The sequence below is a fragment of the Triticum urartu genome, chromosome 1A, assembly GCF_056163025.1.
Source record: "Triticum urartu cultivar PI428250 chromosome 1A, HENAU_Tu73, whole genome shotgun sequence".
Classification (NCBI taxonomy): Eukaryota; Viridiplantae; Streptophyta; class Magnoliopsida; order Poales; family Poaceae; genus Triticum; species Triticum urartu.
The window spans coordinates 297,509,050-297,530,105 of record NC_141873.1 but is presented as its reverse complement, the minus strand read 5'-3'; the positions used below and the strand labels follow the sequence as shown (position 1 = coordinate 297,530,105).

The following is a 21,056-nucleotide window of genomic DNA, read 5'->3' as shown; positions in this document are numbered from 1 at the left end:
GATGCATATCCCCACCTGAGAAAAGGACCGCTATGGCTGAGGTAGAGTTGGTAAATGATTTAACTTATGAAGAGAGACCGTTTAGAATTTTGGATCAGATGGAAAGGGTCACTTGCAGTAAAGTAAGAAAATTTTAAAGTTCAGTGGGAGCATCACACGGAGTCAGAATCAACTTGGGAGTGGGAAGAATTCCTAAGGACTCATTATCCATAGTGGTTTTCCCAAGCAACCGAATCTCGAGGACGAGATTCATTCTAAGTGGGGGAGGTTTGGGACAGCCTGATTTTTGCCCTCTCTCATTTGCTTGATTTTCTTTTGGATTCAATTTGAAACTTGAAGTTTTTGAATCTTTTCATATGGACTTAAACACTTGGGTACCCTTGGCTTTCACCCAAGTGCTTCATTTCCCTCCCTTATCATCATTCCCCTTCTGATCCACCCCAAAATAATCTTTGGAATATTTTTCTTAAATGAAAAATATTCATTTCTCTCTCAAAAACCCTAGCTAGATCACTATGCTCCAAAGCAACCCTAATTTTTATGGCTCAGAAAAATCTGAGATAATTCACAAATATTCTTTGAACCCTAGAGCACCTTCCTGAGAAAAAAATATTTCATCACTTTTCGGAATATTTTTGCTACAGAAAATATTTTCTGTTCTGGACAGAAATGGTGGTTTCTACAACAACTACCATTTTACTTGCTCCATTGTGCCTAGTTTTTCTTGTGCATCTTCACCTTAGTAACTCATGGCTAACCTCCAAAGAACAGCCTCCAAATCCCAGCCATTTGACTTCAGTAACCTCTCAAAGTTACTGACCAAAAACTTACATGGCATGTAAAAACTTCTCTACTGCACCTGGATCCAAACCAAAGCATGGTAACCTCTCAATCTACCATGAACAACACGCCAGACACGAAGTTTAGGCTTAGCTTGGCCTGATGTCATAGTCCACGCGGTGACCGCGTTCGTCCAGGGGTGCTGGCATGCGTGTCGACGCGCTCTGAGTGCCGCTGAATGCTCTATTCGCGCGTGCTCGCTTCCCCACCTGCCGCAGCGTGCCAAACTTCGCCACCATCTTCGTCTCAACGCCCTTAACTCCTCCATGGCGCTCGCCGACGCCGGAGCTCGCCGCAGCGAGCACGGGTGCAGTCCGGCCAACCCAAGAGGCGGTGCGCACTGTGCTCGTCGCCTTCCCCTCGCTCCTGTGCTCATCCCCGCTCGCCCACAGCTCCCGCGTGAGCTGCGTCGCCTTCTCCCCCTCTCACTGACGCCGCTCGTCGCCGGGCGCCGTGCACAGGTGTCCACCGGCGGAGGCCAAACCCCCCTCTCCGCTCGCCTATAAATGGAGCCGCCCCCAGCCTCCTCGAGCACCATCCACCACTCCCACACAACCCACAAGCGAGTAGGAAGCCGTAGCCCGGCCGGGCAGGCCGCGGGCCGCCGTCCTCGAGCTCAAGCTCGCCGGCGATCCCCTCTGGTCGCTGCGGTAGCTCCAGCCCATCCCAGGTCAGGGCAACACTTCCAGGGCCTCCGCCTCTCTCCGGTGAAGCCATCCCGTCCACCTGGAGCCCCTGGAGTTGCCTCTGCTCGTCGTATTCTTCATCTCCGGCGACCACCGCGTTCTGCCTCCGCTTGCGAGGTTGATTCCGACACCGTCCGACCACCCCTATCCACGCTACAGGTACGGGCAGGTGCGCCACCATCCCCTCTCTCCCTCCCTCCCTCTCGTTTTGGCCAAGGAGTCCTCGTCGCCGGTGAGAGCTCCGACGGAGGAGCTCCGGGCCCCGCTAGTCAGCCACTCTATACGCGCGCGAAGTGGTACGAGTGGTGCGCCCTGAGGCTTTACGCCTTCGACGTCACCCCCTAGTCTGTTTATTTAAATTCAAACTTAATTCAATTCCAGGGAGCTTCAAACAGTCATAACTTTTCAACCATAAGTCCAAATGAATTGATTCTTTTTGCATATTGTTCTTTACAAAGAAATCTAACAGCTCACCAAAAGTGAGATTTTTTTGAGCTTTTTAGAATTTCTGGTAATTTTCATAAGAGTTCTTGATATTTTCTTCTTGTGTTTAAAATTATTTTTAGAGGGTGAGGCTTGTCTTGAGGATCACCAGAAGGCTTGTGAACCTCATCTGCACTAAGGCAAGCCACAGTAACATTTTCATGGTGCCATTTTCAATATTGATGATTTTCTTACTTGAATGATATGCTTAATCCATGCATTAAAATAACTATTATGTTATTTATATTCTGTTAAGTGTGTGTGTTGGTATTATGCTTGATTTACAGAACCTTGAAACTAGCTTAGTTGGTAAAGAAGCTAAGATATAATTGTGGTAATGATAAAATGATTTGTTATGCATATGGATAATGGATTAAAGTTATTTTCTTACATAAATAAAAATGGTTAAATTTGCTAGAAAATATCCTGTTAAGTGCTTGTTTAGCCAATTTACCTAATTTACAGAATTTTTTAGCCTAACTTGATTGGTAAAGAAATGAGGATTTGCTTGCGATGATGATAGTAGAAGCTTTGCTATGCATGTGAGGAATTAATCGGAGTTATTTTCTTGCATGAGAAAATTATATTGCTTACTGCAAAATAAATGGTTAAAGTAAGACCAGGAAAGTAATATAAGTTGTTGATGCTTATGTATAGTGTGAATATGGTTGACATTAGTCATTTTTGTATTATGTGACGCATGTGTAGTATTGCATTTCATGGCATGCTATGACACCGGTCGTTCTCATTTTAAGTTGAACCTGAATATAACTCAACCTAAATATATCGTTGACTGGGTCATGGTGCCAATGAATCGAGATTTTCCCAGTGCAACCACATTTGCCTTTGTGGGAAGGCCTTGATTTGTTCCATTGACATGCCGCTGGTCGGTGCCTCCAACTAGGGAAGGTTATGGGCGTGCTTACCCTGGCCCGGTAATCAGGCATAACCTTGTGTGCCCCTATTTGCAATTTTTGGTACCGGTCCCCGTGAGGGAAGTTTTGGCCACGACGGTGGTCGGTGTGTCTTTGGTAGACACGGGGCCACCCAGGACTAGCCCGCTGGGATTGGGTCGGAGTGGCCGGGAGAGTGTCATGGAAATGGAAGGGTTTCGTCAGAATGCCGTTGGTTCACCCGAATGGGAGTGCGAGGCCATGGGTTCCGAGGTGTGGGTACAGTGTGCTACCTCTGCAGAGTGTATAATCTATCGATAGCCGAGTCCACGGTTACGGACAACTCGTAGTAGGTCCCACCATGAGTCAACGTTTAATAAACATGCACACTAAGTTATGATCATTGCACTGAAGATGATGGCTGAAAGGCCATCGAGATGTTCAAGACCACGATGGTGGTTTGGTGGTGATCGCCATAAGGATCACGAGTTACTTTGGTGGTGATCGCCGTAAGGATAATGAGTTACTTTGGTGGTGATCGCCGTAAGGATCACGAGTTACTTTGGTGGTGATCGCCGTAAGTATCACGACTTACTTTGGTGGTGATCCCCATAAGGATCACAAGTTACTCTGGTTAAAACCACGATGGTGGTTTGGTGGTGATCCGAGAACGATCACGATTGGTAAGGCGGTACCGAGGGATGTTTATCCCAGGAGCATGCGCACAACATGTTGGAACATTATTGCATTATCAATTGGTTAAATATCATGATATTGTTTGTCATTATGATTATGCCTGTTGTGAGCTTGCAAGTACATTCAATGTACTGACCTGGTGTGTCATTCCAGATTTCAGGAAAGTCGCATTGGAAAGGAGCACTGCTCGAGTCTAGATCATGTCCACATCAGTGTCCCTGTGATATGGAGTTCCTGCTATGACGTTGTTCCACTGCCGCGTAGTTGTTATGATCGAGGCCCCTTTATGTTCACTAAATAATGTACATATTGTTCAGCCGCACCGTGCGTGCTGCTCGGCCTCGACATCTGTTGTAATATAAAATCTGAGTCGCTAGCATCAATAAAGCGGCTGTTTTTTTGTACCAAGATGTTGTGTGTTGCCAGAAGACATGGTCTCTGGGCTGGCAATGCAGGGTAAACCGGTCGCTCTGAGCCGGGGTGCCACAGAACCTACTTGTTATTTCCTTCTGCTCCTCGTTGTGTTCGACACTCTTACTTATCAAAAAGAGCTACAATTGACCCCCTATACTTGTGGGTCATCAAGGCATCACGTCCAAGATTAGTAGACCGACTCCTGCCTGCGTCTACTACTATCACTCCACACATCGACCGCTATCCAGCATGCATCTAGTGTATTAAGTTCATGGGGAAACGGAGTAGTGCAGTAAGAATGATGACATGATGTAGACAATATCTATCTATGTAGAGATAGACCCCATCGTTTTATCCTTAGTATCAACGATACATACTTATCGGTTTCCCTTCTGTCACTGGGATCAAGCACCATAAGATCGAACCCACTACAAAGCACCTCTTCCCATTGCAACATAAATAGATCAAGTTGGCCAAACAAAACCCAAATATCGGAGAAGAAATATGACGCTATAAGCAATCATGCATATAAGAGATCAAAGAAGATTCAAATAACTTTCATGGATAAAAACATAGATCTGATCATAAACTCAAAGTTCATCCGATCCCAACAAACACGCCGCAAAAGAGTTACATCATATGGATCTCCAAGAGACCATTGTATTGAGAATCAAACGAGAGATAGGAAGCCATCTAGCTACTAACTACGGACCCGAAGGTCTACAAAGAACTAGTCACGCATCATCGGAGAGGCACCAATGGAAGTGGTGAACCCCTCCGTGATGGTGTCTAGATTGGATCTGGTGCTTCTGGACTCTGCGGTGGCTGGAATTGATTTTCGTCGACTCCCCTAGGGTTTCTGGAATATTGGGGTATTTATATAGTAAGGAGGCGGTCCAGGGGGCAACCGAGGTGGGCACAACCCACTAGGGCGCGCCTGGGCCTCCTGGCGCGCCCTGGTGGGTTGTAGTCCCCTCGGAGCACCCCCAAGGTGCTTCTTCAGCCCATTGGTTGTCTTCTGGTCCAAAAAAATCTCCAAAAAGTTTCACTGTGTTTGGATCCCCTTTGGTATTGATTTCCTGCGATGTAAAAAACATGCAGAAAACCGCAACTGGCACTTGGCACTATGTTAATAAGTTAGTACCAAAAAATGATATAAAACGACTATAAAATGATTATAAAACATCCAATATTGATAATATAACAGCATGGAACAATCAAAAATTAAACGTATCACCTCCCAACATTGATGAATGGTTGGAATTTCAATCACGAAAGGCGGACTCACAAGAAGCTATACTATATGACAACGAAGAGTGGAAGTACTAAGTGAAAGGGCTAGGAGGAACCACAAACGATGGCTGCGAACATGGAGGTTGGGCTTTCAAGGTCTTGCTAACATGGTGTGATTGGTCTTGCGAGAGACCATTGTTTCTTCATCTCCCATACTCACACTTGTATACCACCAGTTGCGTTAGGAATGTGGACGTCAATCACCCCCTCACCGTGAGGGAGTCAGAGTTCTCAATCATGACGGTCAAGAAAACATGGGCTCACCGCTTTCACCCATACTTTAACCAATCACAATGGCCGGAGTACCATGGAGTTCAACTATGGCTGGACCCGGAGTTGAAGGTTGTTAAACGGGGTAGACGTAAGACAAAGCGTCTTAGAGGCGACTGCTACCTCTTGAGCATGCGTTTGTTTTCCCTTGAAGAGGAAAGGGTGATGCAGCAAAGTAGCATAAGTATTTACCTCTGTTTTTTAGAACCAAGGTATCAATCCAGTAGGAGACTACATGCAAATCGCCTAGTACCTACAGAAATAATCAAGAACCTTGCAACCAACGTAATAAAGGGGTTGTCAATCCCTTCACGACCACTTGCAAAAGTGAGATCTGATAAAGATAATAAGATAAATATTTTTGGTATTTTTGTTGTATAGATTGGAAAGTAAGATTACAAAATAAAATAAATAGTAAACTAGAATTATAGATCAGAAACTTATATGATGTAAAGTAGACCCAGGGGCCATAGGTCTCACTAGTGTCTTCTCTCAAGATAGCATATATTACGATCGGTGAACAAATTACTGCCGAGCAATTGATAGAAAAGCGCATAGTTATGAGAATATCTAGGCATGATCATGAACATAGGCATCATGTCCGCGTCAAGTAGACCGAAACGATTCTGCATCTACTACTATTACTCCACACATCGACCGCTATCCAGCATGCATCTAGAGTATTAAGTTCATAAGAACAGAGTAACGCATTAGGCATGATGACATGATGTAGAGGGATAAACTCAAGAAATATGATATAAACCCCATCCTTTTATCCTCGATGGTAACAATACAACACGTGCCTTGCTGCCCCTACTGTCACTGGGAAAGGACACCGCAAGATTGAACCCAAAGCTAAGCACTTCTCCCATTGCAAGAAAGATCAATCTAGTAGGCCAAACTAAACCGATAATTCGAAGAGACTTGCAAAGATATCAAATCATGCATATAAGAATTCAGAGAAGAATCAAATATTGTTCATAGATAATCTTGATCGTAAACCCACAATTCATCGGATCTCGGCAAACACACCGCAAAAAGCATTACGTCGAATAGTTCTCCAAGAACATCGAGGATAACTTTGTATTGAGAACCAAAGAGACAGAGAAGAAGCCATCTAGCTAATAACTATGGACCCGAAGGTCTGTGGTAAACTACTCACACATCATCGGAGACGCTATGGTGTTGATGTAGAAGCCCTCCGTGACCGAATCCCCCTCCGGCAGATCGCCGGAAAAGGTCCCCAGATGGGATCTCACGGGTACAAAAGGTTGCGGTGGTGGAAAAGTGGTTTCGTAGCTCCCCTAGATGTTTTCAGGGTATAAGAGTATATATAGGCGAAAGAAGTAGGTCGGTGGAGCTCCTTGGGGCCCATGAGGGTGGGAGGCGCGCCTACCCCTGGGCACGCCGCCCTACCTCATGGACGCTTTGTTGCTTCCTTGACCTCCACTCCAAGTCTCCTGGATTGCGTTTGTTCCAAAAAAGATCCTCGCGAAGGTTTCATTCCATTTGGATTCCGTTTGATATTCTTTTCTGCAAAACACTGAAATAGGCAAAAAAACAATTTGCACTGGGCCTTCGGTTAATAGGTTAGTCCCAAAAATAATATAAAAGTGCATATTAAAGCCCATTAAACATCCAAAACAGATAATATAATAGCATAGAACAATCAAAATTTATAGATACGCTGGAGACGTATCAAGCATCCCCAAGCTTAATTCTTGCTCGTCCTCGAGTAGGTAAATGATAAAAATAGAATTTTTGATGTGGAATGCTACCTAACATAATTTTCAATGTAATTTTATTTATTGTGGCATGAATATTCAGATCCAAAAGATTCAAGACAAAAGTTTAATATTGACATAAAAACAGTAATACTTCAAGCATACTAACCAAGCAATTATGTCTTCTCAAAATAACATGGCCAAAGAAAGCTATCCCTACAAAATCATATAGTCTAGCTATGCTCTATCTTCATCACACAAAATATTTAAATCATGCAAAACCCCGATGACAAGCCAAGCAATTGTTTCATACTTTTGATGTTCTCAAACTTTTTCAATCTTCACGCAATACATGAGTGTGAGCTATGGACATAGCACTATAGGTGGAACAGAATGGTGGTTGTGGAGAAGACAAAATGGAGAAGATAGTCTCATATCAACTAGGCGTATCAATGGGCTATGGAGATGCCCATCAATAGATATTAATGTGAGTGAGTAGGGATTGTCATGCAGCGGATGCACTAGAGCTATAAATGTATGAAAGCTCAACAAAAGAAACTAAGTCGGTGTGCATCCAACTTGCTTGCTCACGAAGACCTAGGGCATTTTGAGGAATCCCATCATTGGAATATACAAGCCAAGTTCTATAATGAAAAATTCCCACTAGTATATGAGTACAACATAAGAGACTCTCTATCATGAAGATCATGGTGCTACTTTGAAGCACAAGTGTGGAAAAAGGATAGTAGCATTGCCCCTTCTCTCTTTTTCTCTCATTTTTTTATTTGGGCCTTTTCTTTTTTTTGCCTCTTTTTTTCTTTGTTTATTTTTTCGTCCGGAGTCTCATCCCGACTTGTGGGGGAATCATAGTCTCCATCATCCTTTCATCACTGGGACAATGCTCTAATAATGATGATCATCTCACTTTTATTTACAACTCAAGAATTACAACTTGATACTTAGAACAAAATATGACTCTCCGGCGGTGTACCGGGATGTGCAATGAATCAAGAGTGACATGTACGAAAAATTATGAACGGTGGCTTTGCCACAAATACGATGTCAACTACATGATCATGGAAAGCAATATGACAATGATGGAGCATGTCATAATAAATGAAATGGTGGAAAGTTGCATGGCAATATATCTCGGAATGGCTATGGAAATGCCATAATAGGTAGGTATGGTGGCTGTTTTGAGGAAGGTAAATGGTGGGTTTGTGGTACCTGCGAAAGTTGCACGGTACTAGAGAGGCTAGAAATGGTGGAAGGGTGAGAGTGCGTATAATCCATGGACTCGACATTAGTCATAAAGAAGTCACATACTTATTGCAAAATTATATTAGTTATCGAAACGAAGTATTACGCACATGCTCCTAGGGGGATAGATTGGTAGGAAAAGACCATCGCTCGTCCCTGACCGCCACTCATAAGGAAGACAATCAAAAAATAAAGCATGCTCCGACTTCATCACATAACGGTTCACCATACATGCATGCTACGGGAATCACGAACTTTAACACAAGTATCTCTCAAATTCACAACTACTCAACTATCATGACTCTATTATCACCATCTTCATATCTCAAAACAATCATAAAGAACCAAACTTCTCATAGTATTCAATGCACTTTATATGAAAGTTTTTGTTATACCCATCTTGGATGCCTATCATATTAGGACTAATTTCATAACCAAAGCAAATTACCATGCTATTCTAAAGGACTCTCAAAATAATATAAGTGAAGCATGAGAGATCAATAATTTATATAAAATAAAACCACCATCGTGCTCTAAAAAGGTATAAGTGAAGCACTAGAGCAAAATTTATCTAGCTGAAAAGATATAAGTGAAGCACATAGAGTATTCTAATAAATTCTGATTCATGTGTGTCTCTCCAAAAGGTGTGTACAGCCAGGATGATTGTGGTAAACTAAAAATCAAAGACTCAAATCATACAAGACGCTCCAAGCAAAACACATATCATGTGGTGAATAAAAATATAGACTCAAGTAAAGTTACCGATAGATGAAGACGAAGGAGGGGATGCCTTCTGGGGCATCCCCAAGCTTAGGGTTTTGGTTGTCCTTGAATTTTACTGTAGCGACCAGACCTCAAACGGTCCAATCTCTATGCTCCAGTGTCATACCTGGATCAGTAATGCTGACACCGCACAGTACTTGAAGGATTTATAACAGAGTAGCAATCACACACTTATTACATCGAATGTATCAAAAGAGAACTTATTACAATAAAAAATATGGCTTAAGGCCATCTAATAATGATAACAGCGGAAGGCTTGGAAGATAAGTGAGTCCATCAACTCCAACGGCATCACTGAGTATAGAACCATGACCTAAAGACACCTCACTCGTCGTCTGAAAAGTCTACAACATGAACGCTGCAGCCCGAAACGGGTCAGCACATGGAATATGCTGGCAAAGTAACACATAGAGAGTAATGGAAGAATAAAGCTATACTACATGCATATTTGGCTGGTGGAAAGCTCTATGGTTACAGTTTTTGCATAAAGCCAATTTTTCCCTACTGCAAAGGAATAAATTTTATTTAACTATCATGGTAGTTGTTAAACATGGAGAGTGTAGACACCCTCTCAATCCCAATTAAGTATCATCATTAAAAACCCAACAAAATTAATTAAAGTAACATGATGAGATTCACATGATAATCGAAGTACTAGATACTCAAATTGTCCATAACCGGGGACACGGCTAACCATGATTAGTTTATACACTCTGCAGAGGTTTGCACACTTTCCCCACAAGACTCGATCTCCTCTGTTGAGATTCTCGCACTACATGGTGTTTGAGAAACGGATGACCGAGACATAGTGTTTCAGAAGCGCTTGCACCTTACGAACGGGTAGACCGTACCAACCTACATCCCCTACATCTGCTAGTCTACCACCGTAAGAGTTTGCACGACTTAGTCAACTATGCTAGAGCCCATAGTAGCTTGTGGCTGCACACAGAAGTTTCTAGTATGAAATAATCTCATGGTCCCTTTGAGCCTGGGTGGCGGTCCAAAAGAAAACAGGCAATCACTGGAATACCCAGGTTCCTCAATCCACCCAGATGTGTGTTTAAGTTGCCACCTTAGATAAACCATTAATTTTTAACAATCTCACACCTGTCATGGATACACTCACTCAATCCACGTCTACTAGCATAACATGGCATAATAAGCAAACGTAGAAGTAACTCCCAAAGGTTTGAATAATAAAACAGGTGATAGGTACTACCTCATCTACTTCCCAAACCCACAATTTAATTAGATCATAATCATGCAATGTGTGAGGATTGATCTAATGCGATAAAAACTGGGTAGTAGGAGGTATGATCAAAGTGTTACTTGCCTTGCTGATGATCCACAAAACCTAGCAATTCGAAGTAGCAAGCGGCGCACTCCGGGTACTCTATCGCAAACAAACAAGCATACAATAAGCACTCATCTAATGCACAGGTAAAACTCAAATAAGAGATATAACCAGATAGTTTAACTTAAGAACTTCGGTTGGCAAAAAGAATCAAATCGAACGAAGCAACGAAAAACAAACGACAAAAGAAACAAGCTTCGTTTACTATTCTAGATCCAGGTCAAATTTTACAGAGGCAAAACTTGTTTGAGTTGGTTAAACGGAAAGAGGGTTTCGAGATGAAACTCCAGGCGTTTGAATCGCCTGATTCGGATAAACGAGCGAAAAGTTATACTAAAACGAAAATTGGATCAGAAATCGCGATCAGAAATAATCGCGGAAAAAACGAGAAAAAGGAAAACGACGAACAGATTAACGAACGAACGTTCGTTATCTAGAACTAAACGATGAACGCGTTCGTTAAAACGAACGAACGAGCGAACGCTCGCTAAATAAACTAAACCGGAAAAAACCGATCTATCTAAAAACGGATCTAAAAAAACGACGAAAAACCAATGGAAAACCGAACGGTTTTTCTAAAAAAACGGCGGCGATAGGGTCAACCTCGGCGTGCGGGGCGGCGGGATCCGGTGCCGGCGCGGGGCGGCGACGGTGCGGGGTGGCGTGGGGCGCGGCGCGGGCTAGGGTTCCCGGGACAGCGCTATTTAAAGGGGCCCGGCCAGAGGAGTCCTGGCCGATCCCGGCCCGAAGACGGTTCCCACTTTTTTTAAATAATTACGCGCAGAAAAACAAACAAAAGAAATACTAAACGGACTCCAAAAATCCCGAAATAAATTTTCTCCGGCTTCTAAAATCAAGCCGCACAGGATGAACATTTATTTGGGGCCTAAATGCAATTTTGAAAAACGCGCATTTTTCCTAAATTCAAATAAAATAGCAAATAAATCCAAAATAAAATCTTATTTGATTTTATTATTAAATCCTCAATATTTCTTTATTTTGGGAAAGTCATTTTATTCCCTCTCTCATTTTTTATGATAGAAATAATTGAAGATAAAATAAATAAAATCAAATGATCCTATTTTCAAAATTTGAGAAAACTCAAATAGGAAAATAACGAAATCCCCAACTCTCTCTGAGGGTCCTTGAGTTGCGTGAAATTTTTGGATCAACCAAAATGCAATAAAATATGATATGCAATGATGATATAATGTATAACATTCCAAATTGAAAATTTGGGATGTTACAAACCTACCACCCTTAAGATGAATCTCACCCTCGAGATTCGGGTTGGCTAGAAAATAGGTGAGGGTGGTCCTTCAGCAAATCTTCCTCTCGCTCCCAGGTGGCTCCATCCTCCGTGTGGTGGTTCCACTGAACTTTGCAAAACTTGATGACCTTACTGTGGGTGACTCGGGTGGCATACTCAAGAATCTTGACTGGTTTGTCCTCATAGGTCAAATCACTGTCCAACTGAATCGCTTCTAGTGGCACTGTATCTCTCAGCGGTATATCAGCCATCTCTGCGTGGCACTTCTTCAACTATGAAACGTGGAATATGTCGTGAACTCCTGACAATCCTTCGGGCAATTTCAACATGTAGGCTACTTCTCCCATACGCTCCAAAACTTTGTATGGTCCTACAAAACATGGAGCTAACTTTCCCTTAACTCCAAAATGCTTAACTCCTCGAAGTGGAGATACTCGAAGGTAAACTCGGTCTCCGACTTCGTAAACTGTCTCCTTGCATTTAGAATCTGTGTAGCTCTTCTGCCTGGACTGGGCTACCTTGAGCCTATCGCGAATCAATTTCACCTTCTGTTCAGACTCCTTAATCAGATCCGGTCCAAACAACTGGCGGTCTCCAACTTCATCGCACGACAATGGGGTCCCGCACCTCCTTCCGTACAAGGCTTCGAAAGGGGCCATCTTCAAACTAGATTGATAGCTATTGTTATAAGAGAACTCTGTGTATGGCAAATTGTCGTCCCAACTAGATCCATAATCTAGCGCACAAGCTCTTAGCATATCCTCCAAAATCTGATTGACTCTCTCGGTCTGTCCATCTATCTGCGGATGGAAAGTTGTACTGAACTCTGGCCTAGTACCCAAAGTTTAATGCAACTAATTCCAGAACTTTGAGGTAAACTGGGTTCCTCTATCCTATACAATGCTCCTTGGAACTCCATGCAGACATACGATCCTGGTCATGTATATCTTTGCCAACTTAGCACTGGTGACGGTAGTCTTCACTGGGATGAAATGAGCTACCTTTGTCAAACGATCGACTACAACCAAAATCGAGTCATAGCTTGAATGAGTTCGGGGCAAACCCGTAATAAAATCCATGCCTAGCTTATCCCACTTCCATTCGGGTATTGGCAATGGCTGTAGCAATCCCGCTGGCTTCTGATGCTCTGCCTTTACTCTCTGACATACATCACAAACTACTACATACTCCGCAATATCCTTCTTGATTCCGATCCACCAGAAAGTATCCTTCAAATCCAAATACATCTTGGTATTTCCTGGGTGAATCGAGTATGGTGAATCATGGGCCTCCTGCAGAATCAACTTCCTGATCTCCGGGTCATTAGGCACATAAACACGGTCTTCAAACCATAGGGTATCGTGCTCATCCTCATGAAATCCTTTAAATTTTCCTTTGCTCATTTTCTCCTTAATAGAAGCAACCTCCTTGTCGGCCTTCTGGGCTTCTCTGATCTTATCCATCAAAGTAGACTGAATCTCTAATGTTGCTACATAGCCTCTCGGAACTATCTCCAAACATAGCTCACGAAGATTTTCGGCTAACTCCCTTGGTAAATCTCCTCTCATTAGGGTGTTGACATGACTTTTACGACTCAGCGCATCGGCTACTACGTTAGCCTTTCTGGGATGATAATGCAATCTCATATCATCATCCTTGATGAGCTCCAACCATCTCCTTTACCTGAGGTTCAACTCCTTCTGCGTGAAGATGTACTTCAAACTCTTGTGATCCGTGTACACCTCACAATGGTTTCCAATGAGAAAATGTCTCCAAGTTTTAAATGCATGCACTACGGCTGCTAACTCCAAATCATGTGTGGCATAATTCAACTCATGAGGCTTAAGCTGTCGTGAGGCATATGAAACAACTCTTCCTTCCTGCATAAGTACTGCTCCAAGTCCTTGACGTGAAGCGTCGCAATACACCTCATAATCTTTGTTCTAATCCGGCAAAATCAACACATGTGATGTAACCAAACGTTTCTTCAACTCCTGGAAACTGGCCTCACATTCCTCAGTCCATTTGAACTTGGTATCCTTCTTCAACAACTCCGTCATAGGCTTCGCAATCTTCGAGAAATTTTCAATGAATCTCCGGTAGTATCCTGCGAGTCCAAGAAAACTCCGGAGCTCTCCAACTGTTGTTGGGGCTTCCCAGTTTGTCACAGTGTCAACTTTGGTGGGATCTACTACTATACCTTCTCCGGATATAACGTGTCCGAGGAATCCAACTTCCTTCAACCAAAATTCACATTTGCTAAACTTGGCATATAACTGCTGTTCTCTGAGCTTCCCAAGTACCAAACACAAATGCTCCTTATGCTCCTCTTCATTCTTAGAATAAACCAGGATATCATCAATGAACACTACGACGAACTTATCCAAAAACTCCATAAACACCTTGTTCATCATGTTCATGAAATATGCAGGGGCGTTAGTCAGGCCAAATGACATAACGGTATACTCGTACAGCCCATACCTGGTGGTGAAAGTTGTCTTAGGTATATCCTGTTCTCGGATCTTCAACTGATGGTATCCTGATCGCAGATCGATCTTGGAAAATACCTTAGCTCCTTGCAATCGATCAAACAGATCATTGATCATCGGTAGTGGGTACTTGTTCTTGATGGTTACTTCATTCAATCCTCGATAATCGACAACCATTCTTAACAATCCATCCTTTTTCTCCACTAGAAGTACTGGCGATCCCCAAGGTGAAGAACTTGGGCGAATGTATACTTTATCCAATAACTCTTTAATCTGCTTCTTAATCTCCACCAAATCCTTTGTGGGCATCCTATATGGTCTCTTAGATATTGGCCCTGTGCCTGGCAAAAGCTCAATCAAAAACTCAATATCTCTATCCGGTGGCATGCCTGGTAACTCCTCTGGAAATACGTCAGGGAAATCCTTCACCACTGGTACTTCCTCCTGCACAACTCCTGTTAGGGAATTTACTTGAGTCCTCTTCGGCACATGCCGGGATACATACTTGATCCTTCTTCCTTCTGGCGTTGTAAGCAAAATTGACTTACTGGCGCATTCAATGTTCCCTTCATACTTCGATAACCAATCCATGCCTAATATCACATCCAATCCTTGAGATTCCAATACTATTAGGTCCGAAGGAAATACATAGTTACCAATCCTTAATGGTAACCGATCACACCATAGAGTAGCCATATATTTTGCTCCAGGTGAGGTTACTAACATGGGTGACCTAAGGGCTTGGATTGGCAGTTTATACTTATCCACAAATCCCCTTGAGATGTATGAATGCGATGCACCAGTATCAAGAAGAACGATTGCAGTAAAAGACTTAACCAAAAACTTACCTATTACTGCATTGGGCTGGGCTTGAACCTCCTCCACATTTACGTGGTTCACATGTCCCCTATTGAAAGGGTTCGGCTTCTTCCCAGAGCTTCCATTGCCATTTCCATTCTGGGATTCAGGACATTCATTTGCATAATGTCCGGTCTTCTGGCACTTAAAGCAAGTGACTTGGCTCAGGTCTCTCTTGGCTGGGGTTGATGGGTTGGTATGGTTCTGGCCGTTGCTTCCTCCATTCCCATTACCATTCTTGGGGCCATTGTGATTGTGCGAGCTACCTCCTCCATGGGTATGCTGAAAATGTCCTCCCGGTCTAGGGGTAAAACGCGGCTTCTGCTGAGCTCCAGAATTGTACTTCCCTTGTCCATACTTCCTTTTGCGGTTCTCAATTTGCTGTTGCTTCCCTTCAATCATAAGAGCACGATATACCAACTCCTGGTAGTTGTTGAAGGTTGCTACCATCAACTGCATGCTCAACTCATCATTCAGTCCTTCCAGAAACTTCTCCTGCTTAGCTACATCCGTAGCAATGTCATCTAGGGCATAACATGCTAGATTACTAAAATCCTCCACATACTGGCCAACTGTCCGTCCTCCTTGGCGCAAGTTGCGAAACTCACGCTTCTTCATGGCCATAGCTCCTGCTGAAACATGGGCAGTACGGAAAGCCTGCTGAAACTGGTCCCATGTGACAGTGTCGATAGGGAAAGTGGCTGTGAAGTTCTCCCACCATGATGTTGCGGGTCCATCAAGCTGATGTGCGGCAAACTTCACCTTTTCCGCATATGTGCATCCTGCCGTGGTCAACTCCCTTGCTGTCTTGCGGAGCCAATCATCTGCTACGATAGGCTCGGTGCTACTGGAGAACACTGGCGGATTTAGCCTAAGAAAATGGGCTAAGTGATCAACAGGTGGTAGTGGTGCGTTGTTGCTGTTGTTGTTCCCCTGATTCTGATTCTGGACTAGCAACTACATCAATGTGTTTTGCTGCTGGATCAACTGAGTGAGCTCCGGTGGGAAGGTAAATCCGGGGTCACGTCTCAGAGGCATCTGACGAGTTTAGAAAAGATGAGATTTAAGAATAGAGAGGGGTCTAAAGAGAAAACACTACCCATATGTACATGAGGCAAAAGCAAACAATTCACTTCATTTAATCAAACAAGGGCATACAATCGGTTTAACTATCGCAAAACTGCTCGGACTACTATATTTACAAGGTGGAATACTACTATTGATGGGGTGGTCTACTAGAAATATTCTTCGGTTGCAGACTCCATGATATCTGCTCCAGCTTCATCAACATAGTCATCATCGCTACCGTCTGGGTCCGAGTCGGTGTCGTCGATGATGATGTAGTCTTCCGGGCGAATCTCCTTGGGTTCTTCATCTTCTTCTACTGGTGTAGGGCCTCCCATGAATATTCCGATATTAGGTCGGCATTCTTATCCACTAGTACTTCGATTTCCTCTTCATAATCTTCACATGTAGCCTTGAGTTCTTCCTCCAGCTCCGTGATTCTTGTCCTCGCCTTCTTCAGATTATCATGTCTGCGCACATCTGGTTCTCCTGATGTCGAATATGCTGGTTCAACTCCTGGATGAAAGCTGCGATTGATGTATCCTTCTTGGTGCTGATCATCTCCCAATGCTCATCTCGGTGCCCACAAATCTGGTAGATTGTATCCTTAAGATTGATACGTCTCCAACGTATCTATAATTTTTGATTGCTCCATGCTATATTATCTACTGTTTTGGACTATATTGGGCTTTATTTTCCACTTTTATATTTTTTTGGGACTAACCTATTAACCGGAGGCCCAGCCCAGAATTGCTGTTTTTTTGCCTATTTCAGTGTTTCGGATAAACGGAATATCAAACGGAGTCCAAACAGAATAAAATCTTCGGAAACGTGATTTTCTCACCGAACGTGATCCACGAGACATGGACCCTACTGCAAGGGATCAAAGAGGTGGTCATGAGGGTGGGGGCGCGCCCCCACCCTAGGGCGCGCCCCCTGCCTCGTGGGCCCCTCGGTGCTCCACCGACGTACTCCTTCCTCCTATACATACACACGTACCCCCAAACGATCAGAACAGGAGCCAAAAACCTAATTCCACCGCCGCAACTTTCTGTATCCATGAGATCCCATCTTGGGGCCTGTTCCGGAGCTCCGCCGGAAGAGGGCCATCATCAGAGGGCTTCTACATCATCCTAGCCCCTCGTGTGAGTAGTTTACCTCAGACCTTCGGGTCCATAGTTAGTAGCTAGATGGCTTCTTCTCTCTCTTTGAATCTCAATACAAAGTTCTCCCCCTCTCTTGTGGAGATCTATTCGATGTAATCTTCTTTTTGCGGTGTGTTTGTTGAGACCTATGAATTATGGGTTTATGATCAAGTCTATCTATGAATAATATTTGAATCTTCTCTGAATTGTTTTATGCATGATTGGTTATCTTTGCAAGTCTCTTCAAATTATCCGTTTGGTTTGGCCAACTAGATTTGTAGTTCTTTCCATGGGAGAAGTGCTAAGCTTTGGGTTCGATCTTGCGGTGTCCTTACCCAGTGACAGAAGGGGCAGCAAGGCACGTATTGTATCGTTGCCATCGAGGATAACAAGATGGGGTTTATTTCATATTGCATGAATTTATCTCTCTACATCATGTCATCTTGCTTAAGGAGTTACTCTGTTTTTAACTTAATACTCTAGATGCATGCTGGATAGCGGTCGATGAGTGGAGTAATAGTAGTAGATGCAGAATCGTTTCGATCTACTTGTCACGGACGTGATGCCTATATACATGATCATGCCTAGATAGTCTCATAATTATGCACAATTCTATCAATTGCTCAACAGTAATTTGTTCACCCACCGTAGAATACTTATGCTCTTGAGTTAAGCCACTAGTGAAACCTATGGCCCTCGGGTCTATTCTCATCATATCAATCTCCATCACTTTTATATTGTTTTGCTATTTACTTTGCCTTTACTTTTTACTTTGCATCTTGGTATCAAAATTACCAAAAATATTCTATCTATCAGATCTCACTCTCGTAAGTGACCGTGAAGGGCTTGACAACCCCTAATCGCGTTGGTTGCGAGTAGCTATCGCTTTGTGCAGGTACGAGGGACTTGAGCATGGGCTCCTACTGGATTGATACCTTGGTTCTCAAAAACTGAGGGAAATACTTACGCTGCTCTGCTGCATCATCCCTTCCTCTTTGGGGAAAACCAATGCAAGCTCAAGACATAGCAAGAAGGATTTCTGGCGCCGTTGCCGGGGAGTCTACACAAAAAGTCAATATACCAAGGACCCATCACAATCCCTATCTCTCGCATTACATTATTTGCCATTTGCCTCTCGTTTTCCTCTCCCCGCAATTCACCCTTGCCGTTTTATTTGCCCTCTCTCTCTATCCTCCCTCTCCGTTTGCCTCTTTTTTTCCGCTTGCTTTTTGTTTGCTCGTGTGTTAGATTGCTTGTTTATCTCGATGGCTCAAGATACTACCAAATTGTGTGACTTCACCAATACCAATAATAATGATTTCCTTAGCACTCCGATTGCTCCTCTTACCGATGCTGAATCTTGTTAAATCAATACTGCTTTATTGAAACTTGTTATGAAAGATCAATTCGCCGGCCTTCCTAGTGAAGATGCCGCTACTCATCTGAATAGCTTCGTTGATTTATGTGATATGAAAAATAAAAAAGATGTCAATAATGATTTCGTTAAATTGAAGCTATTTCCTTTTTCACTTAGAGATCGTGCTAAAGCTTGGTTTTCGTCTTTGCCTAAGAATAGTATTGATTCATGGAACAAATGCAAAGATGCTTTTATCTCTAAGTATTTTCCTCCCGCTAAGATCATCTCTCTTAGAAACGATATAATGAACTTTAAACAACTTGATCATGAACATGTTGGACAAGCTTGGGAGAGAATGAAATTAATGATACGCAATTGCCCTACTCATGGTTTGAATTTGTGGATGATTATACAAATTTTTTATGCCGGATTGAATTTTCCTTCTAGAAACCTTTTAGATTCAGCCGCGGGAGGCACTTTTATGGAAATCACTTTTGGAGATGCTACTAAACTCCTAGATAATATTATGGTTAATTATTCTCAATGGAATACTGAAAGAACTTCTAATAAAAAAGTGCATGCGATAGAAGAAATTAATGTGTTGAGTGGAAAGATGGATGAACTTATGAAATTATTTGCTACTAAGAGTGTTTCTTCTGATCCTAATGATATGCCTTTGTCTACTTTGATTGAGAATAACAATGAATCTATGGATGTGAATTTTTTTGGTAGGAATAATTTTGGTAACAATGCTTATAGAGGGAATTTTAATCCTAGGCCCTATCCTAGTAATCCTTCTAATAATTATGGGAATTCCTACAACAACTCTTATGGAAATTATAATAAGACGCCCTCTGATTTTGAATCTAATATTAAAGAATTTATTTCTTTGCAAAAGAATTTTAATGCTATGATTGAAGAAAAATTGCTTAAGATTGACGATTTGGCTAGGAACGTTGATAGAATTGCTCTTGATGTTGATGCTTTGAAACTTAGATCTATTCCACCTAAGCATGATATTAATGAGTCTCTAAAAGCCATGAGAATTTCAATTGATGAGTGTAAAGAAAGAACCGCTAGGATGCGTGCTTCCAAAGATGCCTTTATTAAAGCGTGTTCTTCTAATTCTTATGAAAATCAAGATGAAGATCTAAAAGTTATTGATGTGTCTCCTATTAAATCTTTATTTTGCAATATGAATCTTGATGAAACTGAATATGATCTTCCTTTACCTAGAAGGCGTTCTAAAAATTCGGAGTGTTTAAATCTTAATGATGAAATTGATGAAAGTGGGATGGAAAGAAATAAAAATCTAGATGTTGCTAAACCCACTATATTGGATTTCAAGGAATTTAATTATGAAAATTGCTCTTTGATTGATTGTATTTCCTTGTTGCAATCCGTGCTAAATTCTCCACATGCTTATAGTCGAAATAAAGCCTTCACCGAACATATTGTTGATGCCTTGATGCAATCTTATGAAGAAAAACTTGAGTTGAAAGTTTCTATCCCTAGAAAACTCTATGATGAGTGGGAACCAACTATTAAGATTAAAATTAAAGATCATGAGTTTTATGCTTTTTGTGTGATTTGGGTGCTAGTGTGTCTACTATTCCCAAGACTTTGTGTGATTTACTAGATTTCCGTAATTTTGATGATTGGTCTCTAAACTTGCATCTTGCGGATTCCACTATTAAGAAACCTATGGGAAGAATTAATGATGTTCTTATTGTTGCAAATAGGAATTATGTGCCCATAGATTTCATTGTTCTCGATATAGATTGCAATCCTGCTTGCCCTATTATTCTTGGTAGACCTTTCCAGGGAGCCTACGCAAAAAGTCAACATACCAAGTACCCATCACAATCCCTATCTCTCGCATTACATTATTTTCCATTTGCCTCTCGTTTTCCTCTCCCCCACTTCACCCTTGCCGTTTTATTCGCCCTCTCTCTCTCTATCCCCCCTCTCTATTTGCCTCTTTTGCCCGCTTTCTTTTTGTTTGCTCGTGTGTTAGATTGCTTGTTTGTCGCGATGGCTCAAGATACTACCAAATTGTGTGACTTCACCAATACCAATAATAATGATTTCCTTAGCACTCCGATTGATCCTCTTATCGAGGTTGAATCTTGTGAAATTAATACTGCCTTGTTGAATCTTGTTATGAAAGATCAAT

At 42.4% G+C, this 21,056-nt stretch overlaps 1 pseudogene; it reads right to left on the bottom strand.

Annotated features, from left to right (window-relative positions):
- Window positions 1-5,057: 5,057 nt before the first annotated feature.
- On the bottom strand, window positions 5,058-16,351 carry LOC147990933 (uncharacterized; annotated as a pseudogene).
- Window positions 16,352-21,056: the final 4,705 nt, after the last annotated feature.